Source organism: Pseudopipra pipra, chromosome 9, assembly GCF_036250125.1.
Source record: "Pseudopipra pipra isolate bDixPip1 chromosome 9, bDixPip1.hap1, whole genome shotgun sequence".
NCBI classification, from domain to species: Eukaryota; Metazoa; Chordata; class Aves; order Passeriformes; family Pipridae; genus Pseudopipra; species Pseudopipra pipra.
In genome coordinates this window covers 15268577-15277049 of record NC_087557.1, presented here as the reverse complement: position 1 = coordinate 15277049, position 8473 = coordinate 15268577, and the positions used below count along the sequence as shown (strand labels likewise).

General features: G+C 51.2%; 1 long non-coding RNA gene across 6 annotated transcripts in view; it reads right to left on the bottom strand.

The window, feature by feature from the left end:
* Positions 1 to 8473, bottom strand: part of LOC135418918 (uncharacterized) — a 13254-nt gene extending 4781 nt beyond the window's left edge. Inside the window, exons 1-4 of one of the 6 annotated variants that reach the window (XR_010432743.1) lie at positions 2830 to 8473; positions 1932 to 2140; positions 457 to 1526; positions 188 to 275 (exon numbers count right to left, since the gene is read on the bottom strand). This is a non-coding gene — a long non-coding RNA (uncharacterized LOC135418918). Of the gene's footprint in view, positions 1 to 187; positions 276 to 456; positions 2141 to 2829 lie in introns of all 6 variants that reach the window. The other 5 variants (XR_010432744.1, XR_010432740.1, XR_010432741.1 and 2 more) reach the window with 5 other exon arrangements.

The window sequence follows — 8473 nt, the reverse complement described above, 5'->3', positions numbered from 1 at the left end:
CGCAGTCCCAGGCATGTCTTCTCCCCACGTGGGCCTGGGCCATGCGGGGGACACTGGGCACGTCGCCGGGAGCGGGGGCATCTGGGATGCACGGGGTGCGTCCCACAGAGGGAAAGGGACGAGCGGGGTTGCTTGGGGGTGGCAGGGACCCTGCACCATCTCCTCAGCTTCTGTCCAGCTCCTTTACCTCGGGATGGCGCCCGCAGCTGGGGGACTGCTTCTCTGAAGTGGGGTTGGTTTCATCCTACTGCAGTGTGTCTGCCAACAGCATTGCTCTACAACAGAGGCAGCAACTATTTACTAGAGAAGTAAAATCTTTTGAGCCCTAGATGATCAACAGATACAATATTCTCCTCTTCCACAAATACTCTGAACCCACAGCAGCCCAACCACCTGCCTCCAGGCACCCACAGGCTTTGCCTGCCCGGTGGAGAGCAGAGCTTCCCAAGAAGGTACCTCATCCTTCTCCTATTGGGCACTGGCTTGGTTAGAAAGGGTGTTGGCCCATGATTTCACAGTAAGGCAGGACTAGGCCCTTTGAGCAGTGGTTTTCAATGGTATGTCCCATTGGCCTACCCAGCCTGAGGTGCTGGGACTCTTCCTTGCCACAGTCACCAGGCAGGCTGAGCGCTACGGCAGTCTGGTGTTGGATAACTCCAGATTCCCCAGGCAGCCCGAGGTAGAGCCAGGCCCTCCTCTGTGCTAACATGGAGCAGGCATGACACCTGTGCGAAAGGAAGGGGAAAGCCAAGGTAGCCACAGTTGCAACAAGGTACTAGTAGGCTCCAAAATATAAGCCTGGCATTGGGGAGTAATTTAAACAAGGTCAACGTGTCATGGAAATGAGGCTCATCCCTTAACCAAGGGTTGACTGCCACAACACACTCTCCAGGACAACAGCAAAACCTCCATTTCTTGAAATCCTCAGGATCATGAGACTTTCTAGAAGGCACATTTTATTCAAACACAAATTATTTGGCTTAATGCCTTAGGACTGGATGGAATTATACAGCCTTGTAACACGAGAGGTCAGGTGGATGATTTAATGGTCTCTTCTGGCCTTAAGAAACGTTAACTTGGCCAATTCCCGCCCGCCGATACCGACTCATCCCCACTGCCGCGAGAGCCCCGTGTGGGGCGGGCGAGTGTGGGTGGGAAGCCGCCCTCTTGGAAGCAGCCGCTGGCTGTACTCTCAGCTGGGAACCGCCCACTTAGCGCTGCCCCCGGCTCTCCGTGCCCACCGAGGGGCACTGGCAGAGGAAGGGGCAGCGAGGTTGTGGGGGAGCATTACACGGGACGGGGGAACCTACCTCGGGCGCGGGGTCTCAAGGCGCGGAGGAGAGGGCACCCCGGGGCTGTTCCGAGGCCGTTGGAGCTTCCACCCTGAGTAACAGCCAGGCGGGATGTCCCTCCGGCACGGTCTGTCCCCATTCCCGAAGGGCCAAGCCTCAGGCACAAAACCCCGTTTAGCATCAACCTTCACTCCACGCGGGGGGCGGGCGGTGGGTCTGAGGGTGCTCTTGCTGCTGAATTTCCAGGGAGGGGGAGGACTGTAAGTGCCACCTGACCCGCCGCTGCGCTCTGGCACCCGCGGGCGCGGATTGCCCGGCCCGCGGCGGTGGCGGGCGGAGAGCGCTGCCCCACCGAAACACAAGTGGAGTGTCCCTTTCGGGGCACCGGGCAGTGAACCTCGCGGCTGAGGCGCTCTGCACGGAGAAAGGGGTGCATGCAACCTGCCGGTTCCCCCGGGCGGAGAGGATGTACCTCTGGCAGGGAGAAACCCAGGCACCTCTGCCCCTCACCGCGAGGGTGCGCAGGCAGCCACGCCGCCGGGCAGCCCTGGCCATGGCACCTCTCATCGCCGTAGGACACCGCCAAGGCTGCTGGGCAGTGCCGGGGAGTCAGCAGTGGCTCCCCGAACCCATCCTTACCCAGCTCTCCCAGGCAGCGCCAAGCGCTGACACGTCTGTAGAACGAGCGTTTACGTTTACAGTGCTGGGACTGGAGGGACATTTACAACAAAACAGTCCAGATTCCTGAGGACATTTTCTCTTCCAGCTGCTTTCTAAATATAGCACACGGCAATGCACTACCCAGCACCGCATCCTCGTTCTGGCACTTAAGGAAATTCAAAGTCAAGCTGGAGAAAAAAATATGGAGATAAAGACATATAAAGAAAAACAAAATTAAAATTAGCATCGAGTATTTAAAATCCACGTCTGCATTACGGTCACCCGAATAGCGAGAAGGACCGACTACTCGTATTTTAAACCAGCTGTCTTTTCCACGGAGACAGTTGCTTGCCTCATGACCCATCGATAGCTTGTTAATACAATTTAATTCTGCAGTTGTTTCTGTTTAAAGAGTGTTTGGAGCGAATTGTTTCTTTTGTTTATGATCAAACAAACGAGGTCTGGTAATCTTATGTTTTATCTTCCTAACATATGGAAAAGCTATTTATCCCAGCCAATCACAATAAAGTGAAGAAAACCCCATTTTATGGAAAGGTATATATCACAAGTTTGTTCATCATTAAAGATATGATTACCAGTGAAAACCCTCCGAAAGTGGCACATTTATGATTCCAGGAACAGATGGGGACATCCATTTTCCTTGCAAATACTTTTGAAATTGCTCTACTGGTAGCAGTATAAAAATGATATACAGATGCCAGTGCCAACGAAGCCGGGACAAGAGGTCCAGATTTACACAGTAAAAGCTTCACATGCGCTCTGTCAGCTTTGATTGATCTGCGCTATACCTCAGAAACTTGTTGACTGGGAAAGGAAACAGTGCAAATAATTCACTGCAACAAGGCAGATAATTCACCCGGCCAATCGCTCCGCTCCGCTCCTCCGGGCGGTGACATACGAGTCTTCCTGCCGCACAAAGAAGCATCATTCTCCAGCGTGAGCAGCGGTCGGTGTCACGGAGAGGGGGGAAGAGGGGGAGAGAGAGAGAAAGAAAGGTGGGAGCAGTGCACACAAAAGAAGAGGCGAGAAAGGAGAAGTTGCTTTTAGGCTATGGGCACAGCCATCTACCTTTTCCGTGCCGAGCCCAGGCCGAGCCATTCAGCCTCAATTGTCATTATCATATTGATTAAGTTCATCAGAGAGCAATTTTAGGTTTAACGCCAGCGGATTCGGAGAGGGAGCAAAGAATTATCTAAGAACAGCACAACATTCTTACCTCAGGGACGTTTCCCTGTTCCAGTTCATTGAGGGAGTTGATTAAGTTTAAATGAAGCAGACACTGGATAAAAGTAAGGGTATTGACCACTGGGCAGCACGGTCTGCGCTTGAAAAGGCCTGATACATGCAGAAAAGCAAGATTTGCTAAATGCTCTAATCTTCAATCAAATCTTACATCAATACAGACAAAGTTTGGTAATGAGAGATTCAATGAAGCATGCGGAAGAAAGAATTAATCCTCTTGGTCTAAACTGGGTTCAACTTTGAAGCCTGCTCCGAAGGAAAGACAGTTATCTAAATGCTAAATAAGAAACTTATTGTACTTTTCATGGCATGCTAATCTTTTGTCTATTTCATCTCTATTATTTGTATGCTTATAGGCGGCAGTTGTCATGGTGATTATATCAAACCACTTCTGTGTGGATGGCTGCGAAGAATCAGGGCCTCCCTCCAGCCCTCCGCCGGGGCCAGCCCGCCCGTCCACTGCTCTGCGCGCCCGCGGCAGCGCCCCGCACCCGCGGCCGGCCCCGCACCAGCCCCGCCGCTCGGCCTGCGGGGGCACGGGCGGGGCAGAAATCGCCTCCCTGGCACCGGAGGCGTTTTGTCAGTACCGGTTCCCTCCTCCTTCCCCCACATCACCCAACCCAAACCGCAGCGATCTCCCTCCATGAAGAGGTGCCTTTTTTTTTTTTTTTCTTTTTTTTTTTTTTTTTTTTTTTTGGTGAGCTTGCCTTGATAAGCTTTTGATGTCACAAATCAAACACTCGCCAGGAGGTAGATAATGGGGAGTGTGATCTCCTTTATTTGTACATAGACGGCGCTTTTGCACCGGCGCTGCCGTGAACCAGTGTCAAACTCCCCGGGTTTTGTTGGACTCTGCCCGCCGCCCCCCGGCCCGGAGCCCGGCTCTGCGGGGGGGCCACCCCGCTCCCCGCCCGGTCTCACCGGGACCCGCGGCTCCCCCGGGCTCGGGCAGCCCCTGACAAGGGGAATTTAGATTCATGTTATGCAAATGCCGAGGTGAGCGCAGACACTCTAATCGCGCAAGGTTTGGAGAAAAAGAAGAGGGCCGGGAAGAGAAGAAGAGCGCAAGGATTTATATTTTCGGGGGGGTTGTTTTGTTTTGTTTTTAACTCCACGTTGCTGACTCGAAGGCAGGCAACGGGCTCCGGCCCAAGGGCAGCGGTGCCGGTGCTGGGAGGACCGGCCCGCTCCGGCAGCCCGCGCCCAGCGCAGCCAAGTAGAGCTATCGTGAGAGGGGGTGGAAATTCCCAGGATATCAATCAGACTTCCTTACTTCTCTTCCGATACCCGTGAGGGACTAACGGAGGCTTTATGAACAGCTCCGGAAGGGAGGGAGCCAACTCAAATAGGTGGGTGCGGGATGGAGGGAGCCTTCCCCCGGCTTGTCCCCTGACATTATAATCTGAGCGCACAAGGGTGGCACCCGAGCTTTTATGTCTTTTACAAAAGTTGCCAAATTAAGGTCGGATTAGGGCTCCCTTCAGGATTTGTGGGCTCTTTAGAGGCTGGGAGCTGCCCGTATAGCTCGCTAGTGCTTATGAAAAGCTTAAAAAGTAATAAAAGGGGGAGTGATCCCGAGAGAAAGTAACATGTATAACTCTTATTAAAGGAGCAGCGAGTGGGGCTGTGAACTTGAATAACTGTTTGAACTTTAATTTGTTCATTAACAGGATTTGCCCCTGACTGTGAATGTTATTACTTCTCTTAAAAGCGAGGTGCAAATGCAAAGCCATAATGAAAGAGCCTGGCAAAAAGTTAAACGCCTCGTAATTACACTAGCCTCATTGAAAACTTAAAGTAACACAAAAGTGAAGAAAACGCTGGTATTCCCAGCGCCCCAGCCTCGTATAACGGTGGCGGCGAGCTCCGGGCCCCAGCTCCTGACCCCATCAACTCCCGATAGCTCCCTATATCCGTATGTGAAACGGTTGTGTTTAAACAAGTGTAAATCACCTTTAAATCATTAAAATTCCATGTTTTCCTAGGTGGGTGAAGCCTGGTTTATTCCTCTAACTGTTCTAAGTCTTGAGTGAAACATGGTGTCTGAAGCCTGATCTAATCTGCATGTGTGTATCCTAAACAGGGCACATTAGCTCCTCTCTACCCCATCACACCGACAGTAGATAAAACTCTGGAGAACCGGAATAAAACAAACTACTACTCCTCTCAGAAGGTATCTGACTTTGTACCGATGCGTTTGCCAGTTAGCTCCGCGCTGACTGTCGTTTCATCTGTCAGTTATCCCTTTCCTTGGCTTGTCAACTGCGTTTTTATAGATTCGCTTGTGATCTGCATCCTTCCTCAACAGGAACATGCAGCCAGGTCGCAATTAAATATACAGATACGCGAGCTGTTAGCAAGATTCCACCCTCCCATCCGCAGCCAAGCCGGGGAGATGATTGCCCTGTCACTTCTCCTTTAGACTTGAAGCGCCTTAAAACTCGCCGGCAGAGCGCCGCGTTCGGTAGCCCGGCGCTTGCTTTGTCCGCCTCTTCTCGCCACCGACGGCTCCTTTCAAGTTCTCACTTCAGCAGCTCCCGGCGGCGTGAGCCCGGCGCCCCTCACCGCCCCGCCCCGCCGGCGCGGGGTGCGCTCCTCGCCCGCGGGAGGGTTTGGCCGGCTTTGGGGGTTCCCCACACCGGGAAGACACCCCGAAAGCGAGGGACAAGAAATACTGACGTGCCCTGGCAAGGCCTGGAGCTGCCGCACAAGCGGGGCTGTGCCATCACCGCCGGCAGCCGGCAACGCCTCCGGCCGTCCGGATGTGCCTTCCAGCGTAGGTGGACATGGAGACTCCCGATCGAGCCAGGTTTGCAGTCATGTGTCAGACCAGCGGAAAAGCAAGACGGCGCTTCATAAAGACAGCAGGTGTGAAAAATCTTCTACTAGTTTAAAGTACTTTCTTACTTCTACAGCTGCCTGTACAATAAGAAGATTATTCTACTTTAACACTAACAAGGGGAACACCTTCAATTAGACCACCATAAATAAATAAATGCCCTATTTTATAAGTCTAATTATTTACTTTTTACATTTTCAGCATCATTATACTCATTAAAAAAAAAATAAACAAAAAAACCAAAACAGCCAAACCCCCAAACCAAACTATTTAATCGAACTGGTACTCAGAAAAAAAATTACTATATTATTCACAAAGTAAATAACTTCAACTCTATTTGTCCATATCTGCATGGACAATCAGCGCTGTCACCCCAGGGAAGATCTGTAAATCCAGCAAATCCAGCTACCATTTGAGAAGCAATAAACACAGACTGGACTTGACCAAGAAGACATCAGACAGGACAGGGATACCATTTTCTGTACGTCAGCTCATCAAAATCCTTGTACTAACCTGGAACTGGAAAGAAACTATATAAAATAACCAGGTCCCAAGACAGTAGCACCTTAGCCAAAAACAACCTCCTTCCTCTGCACCTGGAGATGAAGCAGCAGGCTGGGAAGGGCATGAAACATGGGTGGAGTGTGTTTTCTGCAAGAAACAGGGCCAAGTCACACAGTGCCATTCGGTGCCACATCTAAGTGGCCTTCAGCTCCCATCGCCCTGCCACCGTATCACAAAAACTCTGCGCACAAGCGACAGGACACTTATCTGATAGTGCCCCTGAAGGAAGAGTCCCAGCCTTCTCACCAGGCAGACGAAAAGCATTCCTGGCAAGGGTTGCTAAGTAATGCGTACCCAAGCTGTAATCTGGTTACTAAACAGCATGACAGCGTCCCGGGAATAGGAGACTTACCACGGCCTTGGCCGTGCAATGACCACACACAGAACAGGCTGCTGTGCTCACACTGCTGTATCGTGATGTGACTGCACAGGATCAGGGCAGGAACTACCACTATGTCGTTAGTTCCCCCCATCTAATCTCTGACTATTGCTTTAGATGTGAAGATAACGTGATACAGCTCAGATACATCCAAGGCTTCATCACGCACTGATTAAATTGTTCAACTTCACCGAGTAGACTTGATTAACTGCAAACTTGGAGCTGGATATCACCTTCATATGAGCACCACAGGCCTACCTACAATAGGAAAGACTACCCACAGGCTGGCAGGAGGATGGCAAAATGGAGCCTGCCAGAGCCCCCCAGAGTCCCCTTGGCTGCAGAGGCTACTGAGGCTTCTCAGAGAGCAACTGTTTATGGGAAAGCAACACCCTCAGCAGCTCATAGGCCTGAGGATGTGTCATCTGCTGGTCAGGAGCCCATCAAAGTGAGAAAAGATTTTTAAAAATGAGTAGGGCATCTATTGGCTCACAGGAGATATTTTTCATCCTGGGCAGGGCAGGGTGCTCACTGCTCCCAGCAATGCTGGGGTGAGGGTTAGGCTACGGGGGTTTGTTATCAGGGTACAGGAGTGCTCTGCCACAGCTTCTCCAGGCTGGGGTGGGTTGAAAGATGCACCTTCTAGCTTCTGCCCCAGTACATCACTGGCACCCTCACCTTTGGAGACAACATGAATTCTGCTTCAAAATAAGCACTGGCAGATCAATCCTCTGTGTATTTCTGATCATATAATGCATGCAATTCGACCTGCAAGATATATGGATTGTAACACTTTCATAAATCAGCATTTTACACAGTACATTCTGCTCCTGTGAGCTAACCTTGTCTTCAGAGCTGACAATTCCCAGCATCATCGCTTTGAAGCATTGAAATGGTGAGTTGGCAATCTACTGAGCCAGAATGTACATCTGAAAATAAGTATATAAATACTGTACAGTGCATCTGGAGTTGATTTATGAAATAGTTAGGAGTTAAATTCTTGATATATTAGCAAAAATAACTAGAGCTTTAAAGCCAAGAGGCCCTTAGGCTGTACTGAAAAATCATTGATGTAGGAAAAGCATCTGTATTTTGATGACAGTGCTATCTCACAGGAAAAAAAATCATAAAACTGTTTTTCCTTCCCGCAGATAAAAAATAAAAGTGATTTTGCACCAGCTGCGTGAAACGCTTCCTAGTGAAGCGTTTGCATTTTAACTTCCGGTTATTGGCGAGCCAACTTTATATCGCCGCGTGAAACCGCCTGCTTCTTCGCAGAGAAAATAATGAGAATAGTGACAAACAAAAGCAAGTCCCTGTCCGGCACGAGCCTGCGTGGGGGATTCCCCGCTCCCCGGGGGTGCGGTAGCCGGCGGGGCTCCCCGGCGCGGCGGGAGCGCTGCCCGCCGCAGGGAGGGAGGCCCGCGGTGCCCCCCAACCTGCGCGGCCGGGGCGGGACGGTGCGGGGCCTCGGCA